The sequence below is a fragment of the Podarcis vaucheri genome, assembly GCF_965113315.1.
Source record: "Podarcis vaucheri genome assembly, chromosome: Z".
Taxonomy (NCBI): domain Eukaryota; kingdom Metazoa; phylum Chordata; class Lepidosauria; order Squamata; family Lacertidae; genus Podarcis; species Podarcis vaucheri.
Genome location: NC_138758.1, coordinates 7995365 through 8018280, shown reverse-complemented (window position 1 = coordinate 8018280; position 22916 = coordinate 7995365). Strand labels below are relative to the sequence as shown.

At 42.7% G+C, this 22916-nt stretch overlaps 1 long non-coding RNA gene and 1 pseudogene across 2 annotated transcripts in view; one reads left to right on the top strand and one right to left on the bottom strand.

The window, feature by feature from the left end:
- LOC309523497 overlaps positions 1-21925 on the top strand; it is a 61267-nt gene extending 39342 nt beyond the window's left edge. The window contains exons 2-3 of the long non-coding RNA XR_014215412.1: positions 9435-9521; positions 21441-21925. This is a non-coding gene — a long non-coding RNA (uncharacterized lncRNA). The remainder of the gene's footprint in view (positions 1-9434; positions 9522-21440) is intronic.
- LOC309523526 (high mobility group protein B2 pseudogene) lies at positions 16743-17624 on the bottom strand (annotated as a pseudogene). The gene has a single exon. The product of its transcript is annotated as a high mobility group protein B2 pseudogene (transcript).
- Positions 21926-22916: the final 991 nt, after the last annotated feature.

Genomic DNA, 22916 nt, shown 5'->3' with positions numbered 1-22916 from the left:
TCTGGAGGTCTGTTCTCAACCTAAAACTGTCCTTAACCTGAGGTACCACTTTAGCTAATGGGGGCCTCCTGCTGCTGCTGCACTGCCGCTGCACGATTTCTGTTCTCATCCTGAAGCAAAGTTCTTAACCTGAGGTACTATTTCTGAGTTAGTGGAGTCTGTAACCTGAAGCATCTGTAACCCGAGCTACTACTGTAGAATAATACTGTAAAGGTAAAGGTAAAGGGACTCCTGACCTTTAGGTCCAGTCATGATCGACTCTGGGCTTGCGGCGTTCATCTCGTTTATTGGCCGAGGGAGCCGGCATATAGTTTCTGGGTCATGTGCCCAGCACGACTAAGCCGCTTCTGGCGAACCAGAGCAGTGCACGGAAACACTGTTTACCTTCCCGCCAGAGTGGTACTTATTTATCTACTTGCACTTAGACTTGCTTTTGAAATACTAGGTTGGCAGGAGCAGGGACCAAGCAATGGGAGCTCACCCCGTCACGGGGATTCAAACCGCCGACCTTCTGATTGGCAAGTCCTAGGCTCTGTGGTTTAACCCACAGCGCCACCCGCATCCCTTCGAATAATACTGTACCTAGCATTTATTTAGAGGTTTCAAATATATACGGTACATTGGTATGCGACTAAGTGCTTCTGCCAGCTCAAGAGAACTTTCCCTCCTTGTCTTCTACTTGTGTGTGCACATTTGTGCATGCACACACACACACACCCTTCCCAAATCTCTTGCAGAGGCATAGGGAAAACTCCACAACAGATGTAGGTGTGTGGGAATATTGGGGGGGGGGAGGAAAAGAAGGGGGATGTAGCACAGCTAAACGTTCTCTCAGTAATACTAGCAGAAACACTACATTGGATACTGCCCACTGTGTGTGTGTGTGCGTGTGTGTGTGTGTAAAACACACGTATGGGGGGGGGATCCCTGGCCATTAAAAATAGCCTGGCTGGATCAGGTCAATCACCCTCTTGATAATCCTCTTCTCAAAGTAAACAACCAGATCCCTTTGGGAAACCCACAATCATGAGAGTAGTCTTCCCTTCCATGATTTTCAGCAACTGGCATTGAGAAATATTACTGCCTTGAGCCTTGGAGGCAGAGCACAGCCTCCTCTTCCTCCATGAATGGCCTTCTCCTTCATGATGACTGATTTGTACAACTTTGTTGTGCCCATAGACTCAACACTCCTTGTACCTTGCATTTGAACAACTGTGAAGCTCATCTATTTGTGTACAGAGGTTTTACACAGAATGTAATGTGTGAACACCTCTTAGGTAGTGTCCCATCAAACTCAATGGGAATGACATCCAAATAAACAGCAATAGGACTGCTCTGCACATTCCTGACACTTTTGCTCTCCTTTTATATGGTAATCCTCACCACCACCACAAACCTAACAACATAGACAACCCTGGTTCTGCAGAGGCACAAAGACTAAGAAAACTATCAAATATGTGTGTAAACTCTGAGGTCAGAGGTACAACATTTTAAAAAGCATAAATATATAGTGATTATATAGATAATGAGCACTCACACTTTACATTGTGGGTGCCCTTTGCGGGATCACGCATGGTGCTACAGTTCCCAGGGAGCTTACTGGCAAATAGGGGCTGGCTTGCCTTTCAGTGCTAATTTTTGGAGGTTCCTGCCCAGCCTCAGTAATCAAGTTTCTTGCTGGGAGGTAGGGCCAGCCCCATTTATAAATAGGGGGTGAAGCCAACAATAGTCAGGCAGTCGGCTCAGGAGATTCACCCTCCCTACCCTCCCTTTGTTTAATGTTTCCTTTTGCAGGTTAACTTTTTCTTCCTGTTTAGTGGGCGCTGCTATGGTCTTTGACTGGTTGTTGTTGAAGGACCAGGAAGAAATTTTCCTGCATTGGCAGGTTTTGTCTTTCCCATAGCAATTCGTCACAACTTTGACGGTTATGGCCTTGGATGGAATCTTTTAGTCTTTTCTTCCCTATATGGGGGAGGGCGTGAAGTGGTGTTTCACCCCCCTGTGGCGGCGATTCCAGGGTCTCCCTCTTAAAGGGGTTATATATATGAGTTTCACTGGCCATACACTGAAAGGTCATCAGTGAACTACCCTGCATGCGGGGCTTGGCTGCCTGCTACACTTACGTCTCGCAGATCACCCCCATATCCCATTTACCCTGATGAGCCGCAGTTCCCCCTGGCTGGGGGACTGGGAGGGATCCGCGCCCAAGGCCTAAGCCAAGGTCTTCCTACATTCGGAAGTTTAATGAAGTTTTGGCCTAATTTTAATTCCATATAACGTCAGAGACTTTATTCCTTCCTTATGATCCCTGATGGCTGGGGCTGTCACTGCCTGATCACACAATCTCTGTAGGAAGATGTGGTTAAAGTGTGTGTGTGTGTGTGTGCGCGCACACACACACATGCTAGCAATTCAGTATTTTTTGTTTTCTATTGAGGTTCCCCTTAGGGTGAAGTTTGGAATGCACACCAAATGTGTCTGTTGATATTAAAGTCATTAAGTAGCCTTTGGAGGTTTAGTGCAAGGCAAAATCCTTGGCCGATGGCCAGACAGAGCCAACATCTTCTTTTTCTTTTACAGGAACTATAATAGACTCTCCATTTCATACTCACAAGGTTTAGAGGTTTAAATTCCTTTATTAGAAGTTGGGATGGGTTGAGCAACTTATTCCATCCCTGTTTGCTCCCTCTGGCACTCAGCCATTGGATTGTTGCTTTCTGTTCTGTCCCGCTATATCTCATTCCTTACCATTGTATACTGTTCCACCTCTTTGTGTACATTTTGTATGCACTTCTTACGTAAGATTTGGACTTTTGATATAAAACGCACACTTTTCAATGCTGCCCAATGCATTCAACAGTATAACACACATTTTGCATGCATCTTTTATAAAATTGATATTTTTGTGCACTCTTTTCGCATGCTTAAAGTTCCCAGTTCCCAGAGAAATGCTGCAAAGTCCAATTGGGAGTTGCATTATGGTTTGTAAGCAAGTACAAGAGTGATGAATTGGACCAGTCTACTGTGCAAAGTTCACTAAACAAATTCCTTCCCATATCTATCTGTAATCTATCTATAATCTATCATTTCATGAAAATGACATCACACTTGATTGTAGCAAACCAAAAGGGAGAGTGTGTGTTTGAGAGAGTCCACACCCCCTGCAGAACAGGGTGAAATACTTCACCAGAAACCCAACATGACAAAGGCACACAAAGTGAAATGCCTACTATATAAAGGAACATAGGATACAGTGGTACCTCGGGTTAAGTACTTATGGTAATTCGTTCTGGAGGTCTGTTCTTAACCTGAAACTGTTCTTAACCTGAAGCACCACTATAGCTAATGGGGCCTCCTGCTGCCACCACACCGCCGGAGCACGATTTCTGTTCTTATCCTGAAGCAAAGTTCTTAACCTGAAGCACTATTTCTGGGTTAGCAGAGTGTGTAACCTGAAGCGTATGTAACCTGAAGCGTATGTAACCCGAGGTACCACTGTATTGCCTTATCCTGATTCGGACCATAAGTCTATCTGGATCAGCATTGTCTACCCTGGCTTGGAGTGTCTCTCCAGGGTTTCAGACAGGGGGCATTCCTAATCCTATCTGGAGATGTCCAGGATTGCACCTGGGACCTTCTGCTTTACCACTGAACTTTGGCCCATCTCTCTGCAAGTCCAACCAATGGGTACACACTGGGACTTCATGCTAAAATAAAATTGTTCTGCCTTGCAAAGAAACAGTCACATCATCTGACTTCTAGGCTGCTGGTAGTCTAGCAAAATGCTCACTTTGTTTTCAGTTATCACTAGAATAATCTCTTCTACTGTGCATAAACATTATTACATATTTACTTTTGGATAAATAACAATACTTCCCCCCCCCCAAAAAAAAAAAAGTTACCAGGAGAATCAGCCTTAGCGTTTTCTTCTCATTAGCCCTTTGCTTGTTGCCACCTGCTTATGAAACAAGAGCTAAGTAGGAAGTGCTAAAGTGTTCCCACTTGGCTAATGAGAGGAGACAACAGAACTCACTCCACTAATTATTTTTTTGCCAGGAGCAAATCTAGGGGCCTTGCTAGGTGAAGCTGAAAGCACTCCAACAAATTATATGTATGGAGACCAGTTTGGTGTGCATTTTAAAATCTTCCCACTGTTTTTCCCATTCCTTGAGGGCTTTATTCTTAAAGGCATCATTCTTTATAATAACCATCATGTGGTCCATTTTTGTTTTTGCTACAGCTTGTCTGTCATTCCTTGTATTGCCTCCCCCTCTCTTTCCAACTGACCCCTGAGTAACTGTTCTGCCTACCTATCTCCTTGAATAAAAGCAAGGAAGGAACTGACCCTAGCATTACCTGTAATTATATAACAAGTTTAAAATTACAAGCTTCCTTGTGGAAATGCTCATTAATCTTTCTGGCAATAGACTCCTTTTGCTGTGGAATGTTTCCCAGAGTGCTGGAAGTTAACTAGATGTAAGAATCTGGCCTTGGTTAAGTTTATTGGTTTCTTATCCATTGCTTCCATTCTCTGAGGTTTGCTACTTACAGGGGGTCACTTTGGACTCATTTGCATAAGTATGTTCTTCCTGTTCACATCCAGTGCTGACTTGCACAAGTGAAATTCCAGTAATTGCACAGGTAAAATTTTCATGTCACCAAGCATCACCTCACACATAATGGTTTGGAACCAGATTTTATCATGCATAGAGCAGAACAATTGAACTCACTTTAGCAACAATGTATCTACTTTAAGCATGATGGGAAGCTTGGATCCAACCCAGTGAACAGATGGGTGACATACCCCTTAGCTTCCTTTAATTCATTTAGATATAAGCCATGGAAGTGGGTTGCAGACAATGAAGTGATAGCATGCCATACCTTTCTGTATGCAAAACTATTATCATTAGTCGGCAGAAGAACTGAGGTACTTTTCACAGCTACTATTTGTGACTAAAGGAACAGAGAGAGTGACATTTATCACAGTCCCTTGAAACTATCCTGTAGAATTGCAATTGCCACCTCAGGGTGTGTTTCTCATGCAAATGTTGAAATGGGCTGTCTCTATAATCCCAAGTCTGTAGCATAACGATATGGACCTACAATTTGTACATGGACCTCAGGCAATGCACATGCAGAACGCTTTCCTATTGTTATGCTTGGAGAATTCCTACACATAAAACTTATTAAATGACAAAAAACCCTGAATAAACGCCCCCCTCCAAAAAAAGGTTTAAAGGTATAGGATCTCACTCCCCCCGTTAAATCAGTGGGTGAGTGGGGAGAATAGGGATTGTACATGTGGGAGAACAAAGAGAGCTCAGCCCCAGAATTGAATTGTACAACCTCCAAATTGGGCTGAGCCAAATCAGTTTGTCTTACAAAAGAACCAGATAGGGGTCCAAACCAAAACTTGCAATCTGCACACACCACCCCTCCTCCTGATTCCCAGCTTGCTTCCAGCTTTTAGAACCAGGACATAACATTTCATGAAATGTCTTTCCCTTGTATCACTTCAATAACAATTCCAGAATTGCCGGTTTCCACCAGCGATTTTTTCTCCTTCCTGCTGTTTCATTCTTCTTTCTGTTATCTCTTTCCTTCTATTATCAGCTCTGTTAGATTACCGTGCTGAGATTCGCTGGGGCTTCTAATCCTGGGCTAATGTAGGGCTGCTCTTCACCTCCCTCGCCTTCATTTTATTTTTTAATATCTAGGACAAAGGAGGCTCTTGTTTGATGTTATATTTAATTACTCAGTAATGACTTGAAGTGAGGAGCAATCTAATTTCTGGAATGCTATTGGGCAGCCAGTCACTGACAACAGCTGAAAAGAAACCACATCTGCTGTGTGCAGCACACTTATTGTCTTCTGTCCCATTTCATGTGCTGCACACACAGATAGCCCATAATATGTAGCCCTGTTGCACAGCATTTCTACTTCTTCTTTTCCTTGCCAGTTAGGCTGTCTCCATATTTGTAAAGAATTGTACAAAAAAGGAAACAGATACCACCCAAAGGAGAAGAGGGGGCAGCTATTTAAATGCAGTTTGTCTTTTGTAAGGATCCTTGTCCCTAAAGCTGGAGTTGGTGCAGAACAGCAGTTTACTATTGCCATTCTGACACAGTCAAGCTGGGGGTTTGGGGTTTTTTTTTTTACACACTTACCAGGAAATAAGTCCCATTGAATTCAATGAGAGCTTCCTTCAGAGTAGAGGTGCACAGGATTTTAAGGCTGCAGGCCCAACCCTGACTTATCAGGATAAAGCCCTATTTAGCTTAGAGGGACTTGTTTTTGAATAAAACATATGTACAATTTCACAGCAAGATAGCTCACAGCCTCTGTTGGCTATTTCTATGTGACCTTGGCCTTTGACACCTGAGGTGTGTGTTTTAGGACAACCCTATTCTTGTGACTGTGAGATGCATTAACTGTTTTTAATATTGATTTTTAAATTGTTGTTACCCTGGTGAAGGGCAGGTAACAAGAAGAACAGCAACAAGAACAGCAGCAGCATGGCATCCTCTGCTATCTCAAGAACAGTAACTAATCATAGAACCATAGAATCATAGAACTGTAGAGTTGGAAGGGACCCTGAGGGTAATCTAGTCCAACCCCCTGCAATGCAGGAATCTTTTGCTGATACTTTTAACATCATGGATTGCAGGTATATTCTTCTTGTGTTTTCTTTTTTCTTTTTCTTTGATTGCAACAGCCTTATTTTATGCTTGTACCTATAAGATATGAAGCTTTAGTGAATTTCAATAAAAACATTCCACCACTAACAACAACATCCAAGTTAATTAATCAAAGAAATGTTATCTAAATAATTAGATGATTAAATCTGCATAAATATGCATGTGAGGGAGGAAATCTTGTTCTAAAGTTTAGGAAGATAAGAAGCAGCTTTATACTGTACCATACATTTAATGCACTGATTTATCACTTTAAACAGTCATGGCTTCCCTCAAAGAATCATGGGAGTTCTAGTCTGTTAAGGGTGCTGCAAAGTGTTGGAAGAATCCTATTCCCCTCTCAGAGCTATGATTCCCAGAGCGGCTTAACAATCAATTCCTCTTCACAGGGAACTCTGGGAATTGTAGCTATGGGAAGAGAACAGGGAGCCTTCTAGCAATGCTCAGCACCTGTAACAAACTACAATTACCATAATTCTTCAGGGGAAGCCATGACAGTAAAAGTGGTATTATAGTGCTTTAAATATATAGCATAGATGTCAGAGGTGCCAGCTTGTGAGGGAAAGTGGGGGGGGGGGCATTGTGCACATGACATCAGGAGCAGCTGGGGGAGGAGCTCAACATGACGGCTGTGCGGCCTAATGGCCAGCTGCTTCTCTGTCTCCAAGTGGTGCTGTCGCCAGTGGAAGGTTGCTTCAACCCCCCTTCTCCTCTGTGGCAGGAGGAGGAGCTGGCCACTGGAGGCATGCCATGCTCAGATCTGCATTTCACCTCCATGCTTTTTGAGCATTGAGGGGCCCTGGTCCTCACCCAAATAATAGGGGGGTAGCAAAAGGGCTTGGCTCCCATGAGCTGGTGCCCATGAGACATGTTGCCCCAGACACAAAGGAACTTGAATGAATGAGAACTAAACATCCGAGATAGGCTTTCCCCACATTGTCACCAACATATGGTGAGCAGGTGTGCATGTGCCCACAGAGGCCTTCCCTAACATGCCAATGAGTCTTCTCCCCTCCATGGAAATTACGCTGGGAGGGCAGTAAATAATAGATATACATATGTGCAAGCATATTCCTAGACAGAGGCTATATTCACAGTATGCATTTGAAGCACTTTTATAACACTTTTCAGGAGACACTGGGACACACACACACACACACACACACACACACACACACACACCCTTTGCAAGGGATTAGGAAGATACACACAAACCAAAGAAGAAATGGGGACAGATGGAAGTTGTTAAGTTGACAATAATGTTGAAGAAGGATTACAGTGAAAATTTGATTGAAGGAAACTGGTTGCACAAGATCTATAAAGTGAACTGGAGGTTGTTGGAACTGGAGTGGGCATTATGCTGGTGCAACATCTGTAGTAACAGTAATGCAAGGAAAGACAAAACATGACTTTTTAATCATCTATGTAATATTTATGTATTGTTGCCATGAAATATTAGTTCTCTTAGTTAATTGGCGGAGCTCGCCATGCGGAATCTCTCCATATATAGAACTGTAATGAATATATGTGAAGAAGGAGCCATGGACAGACATGAGTCTGACTGCTGTACTTGACTCCTGCAGGTTGTTGTGGGAAGGAAGTGGGCTGGGAAGGACACTGCCATACCCCTCTGGGTGTTCTTTGATGACAGCCCAAATGCAATACCATATGGGTGCCATATGGAGATTGGGTCAGGGGGCACTTCAAGGCCAACTTGGAGCAAAACCTGTGAACTATATTTGGACGGAGCTAAATATGAAGTGTGGGAGTGAGAAGATGAACTTGCAGAACCGCAAAGAAAAATTATCCCGAAGTGATACTGAGGTGGGATAAACCTCTGGCCAGATGGATGGAGTTTGGTGGATGGCAGCCTCTGGAGTATAGACTCTATCTATCTGTCAATATCATCTATCCAATTTCTATACCACCCTTCATCAGAAGATCACAGGGCAGTTTACAATATAAAAACACAAAAACACATAACATAGTAAAAAAACAAAAACACCAATATTTTTAAAGGTAATAGATTGCTCAATTAGATCAATTTTCTGAGCATTTTGTGTTGCAGTAGTAGTTGTTTTTCCCTCCCTGAGGTAGCTCAGTAGTGAGCCAGTAATTTGCTTGACTTTCTTCTTTGTAAAGCCAACCTGAGGAGTCACAGCATGGACCTCTATCCCCTTTGGGCATTGAAGACCCAGCAGGTGAACCTGGAGGACAGGGAATGCTCTGGGGCTCTATTGTAAACTGTGAGTAGTGCTGCCCTATAATTGTGCTAAGGAGGCATAATGTAAAGTATATACTGTTTGTATTACTGACTGCTGGAGCTTCTAGCAGATGCTTTCATTCTTCTTCATCTTCATCTTCAGTTCTGATAGGTCGAAGGGGAGAGAAAGCTACAAAAGAGATTAAGAGATTTCTTTAACACATTGCTCATGCTTGATTTTGTCTCTGCTTTGCAAATGGATGCAAGACAGTAAAAGATTTTTGCTACAAAAGAGATGTGAGACTAGAAAGCAACCTTAGCTTTCTGATTCATGGTACATTAAAATGCCTCAATTTGCATGCTTCAGAACCTCCTTCCATGTAGACACATCTCTAGTTTGCTCTTCAGTTGCCATGCACTTCCCTTTGGTCTGCTGCTTCAAAGGGACAGTTTGGTCTTCTGCTTCAAAGGGGCAAAGGGAAAACCGATGATGCCTGCAATCTTATGGGTTATTTGGTAATTACTATCCCTTTCAGAATTGTATTCCTTGTGAAGGAAGAAGAGAAAAAGGCAATAGAGATGTATGTGAGCACTGAAGGTCCTCCAAGAATAAAAGATTTGTGGTAAGCAGGAAAGAATTTCAACAAGGCCACCATTTTTGCCTACAGGTGGGGTGTGCATATTCCTTTGTGTACACTATATTATATGAGGATGAGCATAAGCATGAGAAGAACCTGCTCAATCAGGCCAGTGGCCCATCTAGTCCCGCATCCCAAGCTCACAGTGACCAATCAGATGTCTATGGGAAGACTGCAAGCATGACCTGAGTGCAACAACACTCTCTTCTCATGCAATTTCCAGCAACTGGTATTTGGAACCATGCTGCCTCCAACAGTGGTGGTAGAGTTGGAGACTTTTGCTAAGGCAAATGATATCCTCTTCTACCAAGGACCATTACCCCACAAGATAATTCACCTGAAGGCCACAAACAGCCAATTACTCTAATTGCATTAGGCAAAAATTGCATGTGTGTGTGAGAGAAAGTATATAGCCAAAGAAGATAATTTGCCAAAGAAGATACTGTGTATTGTTGCCATATCCTGAAGCTCTTGCTACTCTGATGCTGATCTTCTTAAATGACCATGACAACTACCCTGGGAAGGCAGGGATGGGGAACTGATGGCCCTTTAGATGTTATTGGGCTACAACTCCCATCTTTCCAGATGATTGACCATGCTGGTTAGGGCTGATGGGAGTTGAGTCTAAGCAACATCTGGAAGGCTGCAGGTTCTTTATCCCTGCTGGATGGAAAGGTGGGTGAAGACACGTGCTAGTTCCTTCTACCAGGACTGTTGTTATTATTTGCCAAAGCAAGCAGGTGATGAAGGGAGGGTTGGATGCTGCTGTTAAAAGTGCATGGAGCACCTTGCTGTAGGACCACCTGCTTGGCCACTCTCTTTGACAGCCCTCCCCATTAAATGGAGAGCAGCTGCTAGGAAATGCCTCAGGACAGCATGAAATTAAGGGGAGGGATGCAGCCAGCTCTTAGCTCAGACAGTCCCCACACATGGGCTACAACAATACATTTCAAAACTTTTGGAAAAAAAGCAAAAAATGGTTGTATCCCAAGGAAATGTTTCTTTAAAAGTGCATTGTGAGGAATGAGTGATCTATAATAGCTAGTGTGGTAAAACTGGTTGTATGCTGGGCCAAACAGAAACGCTGCCCCCTCCCCCCAGCTCACTGCAGAAATTAGGACGGGGGTGGAATGCAGCAGAACCAAACAAACATGGGGGTTATTGGTGGCAACATGCAGAACTTTGCCCTATAGTGTACTCAGAAGGAAGTCCTGCTGAGCCCCATAGAGTTTACAAACAGGTCAAGGTACAGAAGTGCAGCCTATGTCTTCCAAGTTTCTTCTCCTGATATAGGCATTATTTAGGAAACCCATTATATTCATGACAGCATCTTTACCTAGACGTCTCTGTTCCTTTTCATATGTTGGTTATCCCTCAGTGGTAGGGCACCAGCTTTGCATGCAGAAAGTTCCAGCTTCCATCCCCAACAACTCTAGGTAGGGCTAGGATAAGATCCTGCCTAAAACCCTGTACAGCTGCTGCTAGTCAGTGTAAACAAGGGTGTCCAAACTTGACTTGGGTCTCCAGCTGTTTTGGGGCTACAATTCCCACCATCCCTGACCACTGGTCCTGCTAGCTAGGGATGATGGGAGTTGTAGTTCAAAAACACATGGAGACCCAAGTGGACACCACAGATGGAAACTGTGGTGTAAATAATACTGATCTAGATGGACCAATGTCTGACTCAGTATAAAGCAGCTTGTTGTGTTCCATTATGAAGATTCACAAGAAACCAAGATCCCACAGGCATAGTTTGCTTCTTTTTTCTGGTGTGAAAGGCTATGAACTTTTGTGTTTTCTTTCATTCTTTCTACTGTAAAAAAAACCAAGGAACTATTGTTTTTCTTACTGGATCAATATTTTGAAGTTTCTTAAATAAAATATGAAGACTGCAGTTGTGTGGTGTTTGACACACCAGGTTGCCAACAACCTCAAAGGGAGTGTTGACCCATGGATGTGAGATTCAGTCTTCAGTATAACTGGCTCACACAGTCCATCTAAGCCCAAAGGATATGTTTTTATTGGTTTTTATCATAGTGAGAATCTGACCCTGATTTCCCCCCCTACTTCCTATCTCCCTTGATATATTATGGATTAGAAGACCACATTTACATTTGTATGACAGCTTTGAAACATTTGGTCTTGCTGTCGGCCTGGAGAGTGAAATTTTATTTTATGTATGTATGAATTTATCAGTCATATACTGTTAGCTGCTGGTGTAAGAAACAAACAGATGCGGGTCAACTCAGAGGACAATTCCCCAAGTCAGATGTTTCCCAAGGCAAAACAGCAGCAGTGAGGACGGTCAGGCCTGAGGGACAAATGTGGCATGCCCTCCAACATGCCACAGAGGAAAACTGAGATGAGCATCTTTTGCATCCGTGCTCCTGCATGAGTCGTGTGACTCGCATGAGAGTGGCCCCCAAATGCATGTTTTGGGGGGTCATGTTCTCGCGAGAGGGGTCACATGAGAGCACCGCCCCAAAAAAGGGCATCTTATGGGGCTGTGCTCTTGCAGAAGCCAAAACAAGACATCCTGGGATCCAATAAGAAGCTGGGATGACGTGTAATTCTGGGATGTCCTGGTCAGATTGAGACAGTTTAGGGGGTATGCTATGGGCCTCCAGACATCTCTATCTATGCTGGATCTACACTGACCTGTTTAACTATATTAGAATGATATTAGATATGTCATTCTAAAACGTCATAGAGCATACTTTTAAATTAAAGTGTTTTTTATCTTGGTTTTTGCCCGTCAAAACGCTGTCTCCCTGGCCTTCACAGTTGAAAGAAATTTGCTTCTGAATGCCAGTTGTTTGAAACTACAGGAGGTGTGAGTGCACTTGTCCTTAGGATCCAGTTGCTGATTTCCCACAGGCATTTGGTTGATCACTGTGAGAGCAGGATGGTGGACTAGATGGGCCATTGGCCTGATCTAGCAGGCTCTTCTTGTGTTCTTAATTTCAGAGGGGGTGGGGGGAAAGCAAGAGAGAGCTTTGTCACTGATTCAAGCAGCACTGCATATTAATTAAGAAGAGAATACTCTGTGGGACACAGCATCAACTGCAGGGGTAGTCTTATAAGAATAGAATTGTAGTGTTTTGAAGGGACCCTGAGGATCATCTAGTCCAACCCCTTGCAATGCAGAAATATGCAGCTGTCCCGTACGGGGATGAAACCTTCAGCCTTGGAGTAATCAGCACCATGCTCTAACTGAGCTATCCATTATCAATGCAGTGGGTGAGAGAAATTTAGTTTCTTCATCTGACCAAAGATTCTGCATTGGAATCACAGCTTCAATGGGGGCATCAATTTCTGCACACTCCTTTCAGAGTCATTCTTACTGCATTGCTCATCTTGGGACCCCTCAGAAACTCCCATGGTGCCTGCCACAACAGCACTTGGTCCTTGTCGGTAGAACAAATAGTCCAAATCAAACAATAAATCCTTTCATGCAAACTTCTTATTGGGTAATATAGTGGGGGTAAATTGCTGGTAGCTGCATGTTTCATTATTTACCTTAACCTAGAGGTGTGTGTGTGTGGGGGGTGACTGGTCCTCCAAGTGTTAGACTACAACATCTATCAGTCCCAGTGTTCATGGTCAATGGTCAGGTAAGTTAGTAACTGTAGTCAAGCAACTTCTGGAGGTGCTTCAAGTTCTGCATCTGTCTGGGCTTGTTGCTTTTTGGAAATAATACAATCCATATGAGTTTACTTTCAGCTGCTCTCTTCCTCTCTGCTTGGACCAGATATGGCATGAGAGGCCAGCTGATAGGTGGGAGATTGAAGCAGATGCTGGAAACAGGATATACTTCCCTGTTTTCAAGTGTAATTGCTAGACTGCATCCTAAGAAAGACAACTGACATTCAAAATGATTCAGATGTTATCTCCTAGTGGCCAGCCTTATAGCTCTGAGGCCTTCTCCTTGGAGCCTTGATTAGCTTGTCACTCTCCAATAATTGAAAGCTGTGCGGGGTCATGAAATGGCATTTCTCTCTGAGTCTCTCTGCTTGTTATGGTGTATCTCTGGTCTGCTACAGAACAACCTTTTTCAGTCCAGTACCCTATAGAAGTTTTGTACTCCCAGAAGCCCTCCCCAACATGGACAATGCATGGGGATGATGGGGAGCATCAGGGGAGCACAAAGTTGGGGACGGCTGCAATGGAACTCACTTAGTCTCTAAGCCCACCAAAAATGAACATAGGAAAAGATCTGAATATCGTATCATATATATATATATATATATATATATATATATATATATATATATCAACATTTATATATAGCTAGTTTGCTATTGCCCATCCCTTGGTAGCCTTACAGATTACTGCAATATGCTCTAAGTGCAGTGGCGTAGCGTGGGTTGTCAGCACCCGGGGCAAGGCAAGTAATCTGCGCCCACTAACCAGTGGATTTGCGCCCCCTAACCCTTAACCCCAGATGTTGCGCCCGGTGCGGCCGGCCCCCCCTGCACCCCCCACGCTACGCCACTGTCTAAGTGGAGCTATACTTGGGGTTGGCTTGGAGACTGCAGCTAGTTCAAAACACAGCAGTTAAGTTTCATATGGCACAAACTACCACTTGCTTGTGAAGTTATCCCTGGTTTATCCCTTAACTACCTAGTAGGTCATGGTGGGAAGGTGTCTCCTGCAAATCCCCAAGCTCTTAGAAGCTCACTCTGCAGTAGCTCAGAGCAGGGCTTTTAGTGTGGCTGCCCCTGCTCTGTGGAACAGCATTTATGTTGAGGCATGCCAGGGACCCACAACTGGAAACAGTTGAAGAAATTTTTGTTCCGACAGGTTTTCTGAGCTGAATAAATGGGTCTTTGCTGTGAGTGTGTATTATGTATTGTTTTTGTTTATTTATTGGCTGTGTTTTTAACTGTTTCCCCCCCTTCTGTTTTTATTGTTTATCACCTGGAAGGCAAATGATGATGATAATAGAATCATAGAATCATAGAGTTGGAAGAGACCACAAGGGCCATCGAGTCCAACCACCTGCCAAGCAGGAAACAACTAATAAATAATTTATTAAACATGTTACTTGCCCCAAAGGCTTCCAAGCAACTAGCAACACATTTAGAAACAATAAAATAAACATATCATACTATAAAAACAAGTAAACTCCATAACAGTTACTGGAAGCTTTGGCAACCAACTGTATAGTTTTTAGGTTTCATTTCATTTATAGGGGAAGTGTAGGATTGACTAATGTTGCTCAGAGACCCAGAACATTTTAAGAAAGTCATGAGTGGAGATGGAAAAAGACAACTGGATAAATGCTTTTTTTCATCCCACCCCATTTCTCTTCGCTTCTGTATTCCCTGTGGATATTTCAATGAGTAGACTCCTTAGAGTCATTCTTTAAGGCAGCTTCCCCCAGCCCAGTGATTTCTGGGGGTTGTTGGACTATAACTACCATAAGTTAGAACCATCCCCATGACCTTGAGTCTTTTCTTTTATTATTATTTTTTAATTTGTGTTTTATTGATCATCAGTTACAAATTAATTAGATGTAAAAAGAAGAAAAGAAAGAGAATTATATCAACAATAACAACAAAACGGCGGAGTGCAGAGCCATCACAAAGAGGGGAAAATATACAGAGGCAATCTCAGTTGTGGATGTACATTATTCAGATGAAACTATCATTCCACAATGTTTTGTGCATTGCTGGCAGATGGAAGCCATACTCAATAAATTCTGCATATTCAATATGTTTCATAAAATTTTCTGTTTTTCTTTCCAGTACAATTATGAAATGTCTGGTCCAATTAGACCCCCAAATAGCTCTATTATTTTATTTACATCTAGAAGCTCAAGGAACGCCTAATAAATACCTTATTACCCTTGATTCTTATTGGAGCAGTCCCTTTATTTTTCAAAAGGAGAGCAAATCCCTTAAAAAAAAAAAAGCGTGTGTGACCTACATAACATTAAGATCTTTGCTGCGTGGATTTTTTCGGCCAGTGAAGCAGCAGGAGAATCTGCATTTGGCACAATGTTGTGCCTTAGCTCATGCAACAGCTGTTCTATAGGGAAAGCTATTTCGACTAGTTAGATTTCTGACACCCCTTTGAATGGTGGCTGGCAGGGAAAGACTTGAGCTGTCACAGCTTGGCTGCAGGGATTCGGTCAGAAGACAGAGAGTGAAGAAAAGATGGTACATTCAAATAAATATAAACACTGCGTGGATTGATTCTTGCTGTGCATGCTTCCAAGTTTCCAATTTTTATGAATCATTTTTCTTCTTCAAGATTTGAGGGTCACCAGTAGTTAACTTCAATTTCAGAAATAGCCAGATGGTTGTACTTATTTCAGGCAAGGGAAGCGAGTGTTATATATTTGCAGTTAGATGAACAGGGATATCCTCTGGAAGACGATATTGTCCTCGTCCTCCCCCGTCCTCCCCTTTCCAAAATATTTCTCCACATTGCTGACAACTCTGAACCTGAACACCATATCGCTATATATAGTTGAGAGTGGGGAGCAATTGCCCATTTTCCTAAGCCATGGTGGTCAAACACGTGACCCCCAGGCACACATAGCCCGTGAGGTCTTTCGGCAGCCCTCAACAATGTCTACATCAAGTTCATTATCAGGAACAAGCTGGACGTAAATCACACTGTGCAAGTTGCAGTTAATTCTTTTTTTCTTTTTCAAAATTGTTTAAAAAAGTAATGCAATGCAATAGTAAGCAAGACAAGGTTGACTACCAATTTTACTACCATTTTTTAAACTCTGCTCAAAATCAAGCTGTCATTGAATCCAAAGAACCATTAAATATGACTGACCATTTGACAATATCAGCTTTTAAAAATCTAACGGTAGTGGCATTCAGATACTATTTAAATTAGAATACAGGTCTCCCTAAAATCACATTACAGTGGTGCCTCGCAAGACGAAAAGAATCCGTTCTGTGATTCTCTTTTTCTAGCGGTTTTTTCGTCTTGCGAAGCAAGCCCATTGACGGATTAGCGGATCAGCGCTATTAGCGCTATTAGCGGCTTTTAGCGGCTTATCTGCTGATTGGATCAGCTGATAAGCGGCTTAGCGGCTTAGAAAAAGGGGGGAAAGGGGGGGAAACAGCAGGAACTCGCAAGACCATAGGAAATTCGTTTTGCGAAGCACCTCCAAAACGGAAAACTCTTTCGTCTAGCGAGTTTTCCGTCTTGCGAGGCATTTGTCTTGTGGGGCGCCACTGTACCTATACACAATTCTGTACTGTTTTTATACTGAAGCTAACAATGAGCTGCACTCGACTTCACATTCTTAGCAAAATCATTGACTTTTGAGCACAAAATCTTTACAGCAGCTTTATAACTCCACTCTTCTTCTTCTTCTTCTTCTTCTTCTTCTTCTTCTTCTTCTTCTTCTTCCTCCTCCTCCTCCTCCTCCTCCTCCTCATCTTCTTCAGGTTCTACTTTCTTCTTGGAGCCTGCTGGGCTACCTGGACCTTTCTTTCCTGCATCACCCTTCCCCTTGGCACAATATGCTGCAACATCCTTCTCATACTTCTCCTTCAGTTTTGCTGCCTTCTGCTCAAAGTGCTGTTTGTCTTTTGCTGTTTGCTCAGACCACATTTCACCTAGTTTTTTTGCTGTATCACCAATAGACAAACCTGGGTGGTCACTTTTTATCTTTGGGTGATGCTCAGAACAAAACAGGAAGAAAGCAGATGGTGGTCTTTGGGGGGCATTGGGGTCCTCCTCCTCCTCCTCCTCCCCTTTAGGGGGAATATAACTTTTCATCTCCCTATCATAATGAACTTTGTCACCCTTTGCCATGTCTTCAAACTTGCCTTTTTCTTTTGCTGACATTGTCCTCCATTTCTCGGAACATTTCTTGGAGAAGTTGGAAAAGTTGACCGAAGTGTCCAGGTGCTTCTTCTTATGCTCCTTGCAGCATGTTTGCATGAAATAAGCGTACGAGGATATCTTGCCCAGAGGCTTGTTCGGGTCGCCTTTGCCAATGGCTGTGGCAACAGTCCCTGATCAGTGGGAAAAGACTTTGTGGTACTTAGCTCCTCACCTGGTGGAGCTGAGGAAGAGAAGCAGCGGCCATTGGCGATGTTGAGAGGGGGGTCAAGTAAAGCGCAAGGATCACCTTCCTTCACTGCAGTCAAATGGGTTGCAGTTAATTTTTCATTAGCAAAGACATGATCTGCACAAACTTGCTGGAGTTGCAGGCCCCCATGTAGGTCTGACCCCCATGAAGCAGTTACTGAGACACATGTTCTCTGCCTCCCCACAGCTGTCTAAGTCCCCTCCTCTCCAGAGCTTTTTCCAAGCAGTTGGAGACTTCACCTGGGTGAAGCCATCCTTTCATCTGCCCTTTTCATGTCTCTTCTGGTTCTGGGAGGGAAGCTTGTTGCGGCAAGAGGGGGAGACACCTGCGACTCTGCACCAGTCTGATTCATTTCTGCCTCTTGGCCTCCTTTGTCCCATGCTTCTCCTTCAGCTTCTGCCTCTGATTCTGGTCTTTTTCTCTGCTCCAGACTCTGCCAGCTCACCAAATCCTCTTACCTCTTCAGCACCTCCTCCTCCTCTTAGTCTTTTCTCTCTACTCCCTCTGACCACTCATCATTGTCCCATCACCAACCCTCGGGCTCTGAGACTTCTTTCCTTCAAGGTTCCCCAGCTGGTTCCTCCCAACATTCCTCTGCATCTAACTAGTCCATGATATGCATGTACAGTGCCCTCAGACCTACTGCCTCCAGACCACCTTTTTTAAGGGATTGAGGGAAGCGAGGAATTTCTTTTCAACCCCTTTTCTAATGATCTCCAACATAAAATTTACAGTTTTCCATAGCTGCCCCACACTGGTTCAACATCTTCAATGAATAATAATAATAATAATAATAATAATAATAATAATGGCCTCCAACAAAATATAAAAGAACATATGATACATCAGACATTATGACCCCAAGGTCACATTCCAGGTTATAGAATCTTAGAGTTGGAAGGGATCTCAAAAATCATCTAGTTCAACCCCCTGCAATGCAGAAATTTCAACTAAATCATACATGGCAGATGGCCATCCATCTTCTGCTTAAAAACCTCCAAGTAGAGTCCACAACCCACTGAGGGGAGTTGTTCCAGCACCAGTCACCACCAGTTCAGTCCCATTAGTATATATGGGAATTGAGGGTGTTTTTGCCCCAGTGTGCATCACTTTACACTTACATACTTTGAATTGAATGTGCCATTTTATTGCCCATTTACCAATTTAAGAGTTCCCTTTGGAGTTCCTTGCAATCACTTTTTGTTTTAAATGCCTTGAACAATTTGGTATCATAAGCAAACTTGGCTACTTCCTAGTTCACCCCCAACTTGGAGGGCTTTAAAAGAGGATTAGACAAATTCACGGAAGATATGGATACCAGTGGCTACTAGTTATGATGGTTATGTTCTTCTTCCACAGTTGAAAGCAGTAGTGCTTTTGAATACCAGATGCTGGAAACCATGGGGAGGGGGAGTGCTCTTGTACTTGGGTTCTGCTTGCAGATTTCCCACAGGCAACTATCTGTTCAGCTACTATGAGAACAAGATGCTGGAGTATATAAAGCCATCAGCCTGATCCAACAGGCTCTTCTTAAGTTCTTACATCCTAATCTTTCTGGGTCTGCAATTTCTACTTTGGAAGAACTGTTCATTTAGTCCTCAAGTGTCTGTAGATGTACCTTCATGGAACTCCATATATGTGGGGTTGGTGTGTAATTTTTTTCCCTGGGTTTCAACAAATGCTTGTTCCCAATTTCTGGATTTGCTTCATTAAGTTGATTCACCCAGTCTTTGGAGGCTGCTTAAAGGCCTAATAGCATATTGAAGAAGAAATCCGGTCTGAAATTCATTGCAGCCTTCTGTGTTTTAACCTGGTTTCCCCTTGAAAGCCCCCAGGAACATACAGGATTCAATATGAGAGAGAACTCCAAATAGCATTTCTTTTCTGAGCACTGTTTGAAAGCAGGAAGAAGGCATATCATCTAAAGCTTTTGAGAATAAATATAGTGAGAGGAAGGCTCGGATAACCTCAAATGGCTAAGATGTACAGACTTTCCCCTCCCACCTCACTCCTGAAAATCCATCTGTGATGCTAGTTATATCTGTTAACATGCACCCTGACAGTGCAAACCAGTTTCAAATGCAACAGAAAATGGTACTAATTACCAGAATTTCTGGCTATGCCTATACTGGATTCTTCATTGGCAGGCTAATGGGTGACCTGCTCTGTCTTGGCTTTTATATCTGTAGTATGATTAGGAGGCTCATAAGCCGCATATAATACAAAGCCTTCTAAATTTAGCCCAATAATTGAGCCATGTGACATTACCTTTCCACTGATGAGAGGAGCTGGAAATCAATGCAATTGATCGATGTGATTTGCTGTCTTCATGATGAGAAAGGGAAATGTGAGAACCCTTTTTCATCGCTGCAGAAGCTCCCCGAAGCACAGACTCCAGCAAAATGTCCAAATGGTTCCAGTTTTGGCCAGGTAAATTCAGAAATCACCACTGAAACCATAGAATCAAGAAATATCATTTTGGGGAAGAAGAAAATGTGCTGGTTTATGGTCCCTCCTCTAAAAGAGGAGTGGGAAATACAGAAAAAACCTAGCACTTGTTCCAGCTGGTCCACCACCTCCCGACATGCCTATCTCCTGCCAGCTGTTCTGTGGAAAGATCCTTATTTGCTTATTTTTGATGTTGATCATTGTAATTTTATGATTGGATGCTGATATTACTTGCAAGCCACTGAAGAATGAGCTCGTGTACTGAAAGGCATTTGTAAATGACTGCAGTAACTAAATACAAAATTGAGTTTATTTTAGTCCTCTTTGAATAAAGTGTTGATTTAGATGCAGCCTTAAACAGACTCAGTCTACTGACCCATCCTTTTCCACTTTGCCTTCACTGATTGGCAATGCCTCTCCGGAAAGTTGAGAGAATTAGAAACTTGGGGCACTTTGAAAACATTCCTGAGTTACGGCGGTAATCATTTTGAAGTTCTTGGATTTTGAAAACTGTTCCCATCTGGACTGAAAAAGGAAATGAAGGGAGTGACACATGCTGGTTTTGCGTGGCTTTTGACAATGCACCTGTCCTGGGGATTTTGCGCCATATGGTGCTCTGCCTCAGGCTGCAAGAGAGAACGGGTGTAGCTCAGTAGCAGAGCAATTGTTCTGCATACAGAAGGTCCTAGGATCAATCTCCAGCCTCTCCAGTAGACGTGGGGAAAGTCTCATTTCATCCTTTCTTTTCTTTTTATTAATAGTTTGTATTCATGTTTCTATAAATATATAAAAAATAGAAAATATGAATAGAAACATGTATTAATAAGAAAGGAGGAAGAATAGGTGAATTTAATATTAAATTAATGTGAAAAAATATTTAAGGAGATATATTGACTGCTGTTTTGTCAGAACTCTATAAACGTATACCATCTTTTGATAAATTTGTTTTGATCATTGCTATAAATTGCCCCCCCCATTATATGTTTGCTTTATCTGCAAGTCCATTTCCCAACTTTAGTCATTCCATAACTGTTGGGGGATTTGGGGGGCAATGGGAACTCACAGGCAACATTTTGGCAACTTCTGGGATAAAGGCTACCTCTGATTTCTTGTTCTCATTCCTTCATTCAAGCTCCTTCCTTTGTGTCTGTATCAATGCATACCTTTTTCTTTTGTGTTTTAAATGTTAGAATTAGATTTTAAAATTTACTGTACTTTCTGTGTGATCATGAAAAGCATTATTATTATTTTTTAAAATAAAAAAATACAGGATGAAATGTAGGAATGATTTAATAAAATGGATCCCAAATTCTCGGGAGGAATGTATGCGGATGTGGAGAACCACATACTAAATCACTCCAGGTAATTTTCTTTTCTTTTCTGGCCAGGTATGTGAGGGAAAGAAGAGGAAAGGGCAAGAATGATCAATGCCTCACTGAAATATTTATAGAAATCTACAGCCAAATTCTGCAGCTGCTTGAAGATCAAGAGTGCCTCTTATCTCCCTCCATGGGTCAGAGAATCAAAACTTCCTTCCTTATTAGCTTCGGAGACAAAGGAACAAGGTTGTCATATTCATCTAAATAACTCAAGACACCTGAATAACTTCAGGGGTAAGGAGAAAGCCACATGCTGTACAGTGTAGAGCTGGAGGGCTAGTACTAAATACAGAGTCTGGGCAGATGGCTATCCTGTCTCACAGCTGCACCTGATTCATGAGTAAAGATGCCGCTCAATGGTCAGCAGGCTACTGCAGGTGACACAGAAAATCCAACTTTGGGATATTTTGGCCTTTGGGAAGCCTAAAAGCGGGACATGAATGCAATGCTCTCACCTCCTGCAGTTTCCAGCAACTGGTATTTGGAGGCAAAAAGGAAAAGGAAAAGGGTAAAGGGTCAAAGGAGACTATGGCGCTCATCTCACTTTCAGGGCGAGGGAGTTGGCATTTGTCCACAGACAGCTTTCCGGGTCATGTGGCATGACTAAACTGCTTCTGGCACAACGGAAACACCGTGACAGAAGCCAGAGCACACGGAAACTGTTTACTTTCCCGCCGCAGTAGTACCTATTTATCTACTTGCACTGGTGTGCTTTCGAACTGCTAGATTGGTAGGAGCTGAGGGGATTTGAACCGCCAACCTTCTGATCAGCAAGTGCAAGAGGCTCAGTGGTTTAGGCCACAGCGCCACCCTATACAGCCTCTGACTGTGGAGCTTCTAACTTTCATCTTTATCCTGCTTTGTTTGTTCATTGACCCTGACTACTAGTTTCTCCCATGGCTTCTCAACTTGTGACTCACCTCCAACAAGATTTCTAAATGGTGATTCTGTGAAACAGGATGCTAGATTAGATGGGCTTTTGTTCTGATTGAACAGGGCCATTTTTTATGTTCATCATTCACACACTTATTTAATTGGTGATTTTTATATGGGGGGGGATGTTGCTTTCACACAAACACCACAAGCTGCTTTGAAAAGCCCATTCTTTATAGTCAATCTCATTTCAGCTAAGGTTTTGGGAAAATCTATCAATCAGTGTCAGTGGTTTTTAATCAAATCCTTCATTCCAGTGCACAATAAGTGTTCAGCAATATACCCGCCCCCCCCCCAGTCCCCCAATAGGCTTCAGTGCTAACAGGTTACAACAAGGGCTCCTAATGGCAGACGTTTTTGAAAGAAAACATTATTGCATTATGAAATTATTTTGCTGTCCTCTAAATGCTAGTCTAAATAAATGAATTTCATATGTTTCATTACTTCTAATTATGAAAATGAACTGTAATTCAAATGAATGAACTCCACATTTTTCATTAGATTCTAATGGAAGGAGAAACTGATATACCATGGAACAGCCTATACAGAAAG